Source organism: Egretta garzetta, unplaced genomic scaffold, assembly GCF_000687185.1.
Source record: "Egretta garzetta isolate BGI_Z169 unplaced genomic scaffold, ASM68718v1 scaffold1741, whole genome shotgun sequence".
NCBI lineage: Eukaryota > Metazoa > Chordata > Aves > Pelecaniformes > Ardeidae > Egretta > Egretta garzetta.
This window is the reverse complement of record NW_009258641.1, coordinates 28,318-29,209: the sequence shown is the minus strand read 5'-3', so window position 1 is coordinate 29,209 and position 892 is coordinate 28,318. Positions and strand designations below refer to the sequence as shown.

At 60.0% G+C, this 892-nt stretch overlaps 1 protein-coding gene across 1 annotated transcript in view; it reads right to left on the bottom strand.

Moving 5' to 3' along the window:
* Nucleotides 1-892, bottom strand: part of LOC118453325 (drebrin-like protein B) — a 15,542-nt gene that overhangs the window by 1,878 nt on the left and 12,772 nt on the right. The gene's annotated exons all lie outside the window — the stretch shown is intronic.

Here is an 892-nt window from a genome sequence, read left to right as displayed (position 1 = left end):
CCAAGCGGGAAAAAAAAAGACGGAACTTTGGGGAGGACAAGGGGCCGGAGGGCACCGCCAGCCGGGCCCAGGCTCCCTGCTGGGATTTTGGGAGCAGCCTGGAGTTCACCGGCGTGAGGATGGGCAACTGGGAGAGGCAGGATTCAAACTGGTTGCTGCCAGCCTGCTAAGCCAGGGCATTTTCCTTTGGCACGGGGTGAGCGTTCATGCTCATCTCCCCCCCAAACCCAAACAGAAGCAAAGCAGGCACTTGGGGCCAAGCCCTACCCCAGCGCTGCCGCAAAGAGGCACCCAGACCCCCGGCCCGCGGGTGTCACCGGCGCCAGGCCGCTCACCTTCCCTTCCTCCGCCGAAAAACATCGAATACCAGCACCAAGAAGGGAAATCCCGAGGGATTTCTCACCCTCAGGAAGCAGCCTCCCCACCCCCGGGGCATTCGCCTCCGCCAGAATGCGTCGCCCGCGCCCCCATCACGAAATAAAAAGCGCCAAGGCCAGGTTCATTCAGGATACGCCCGAGGGGGCTGAGCTGAGGAGGGGATGTTCGTCCCCAGCGGATTCCATGGCTTTGGGTTCTCATGGCTTCCTGGTTTCTGTCCGATAGATCGAACCGGGCTCTTCCAAAGGGCCGTGCTCCCACTTTGGTTCAGCCAGTGCCGAAAAAAAATCGGGCGGAATTTGTGGTGGTCAGGGTAGATTGCAGGACTGGTGCCTTTCTGGCGTTAATACATTTCATTTTCGTTTTAAAAATGGAATTGTCTTGTTTCATATCTTTATCCATGACGTGGGCGAGGGGATCAAGCGCACCCCCAGCCAGTTTGCAGATGGCACCGAGCTGGGGGGGAGTGTGGGTCTGCTGGGGGGGAGGGGCCCTGGCCAGGCCGGGGCCATCG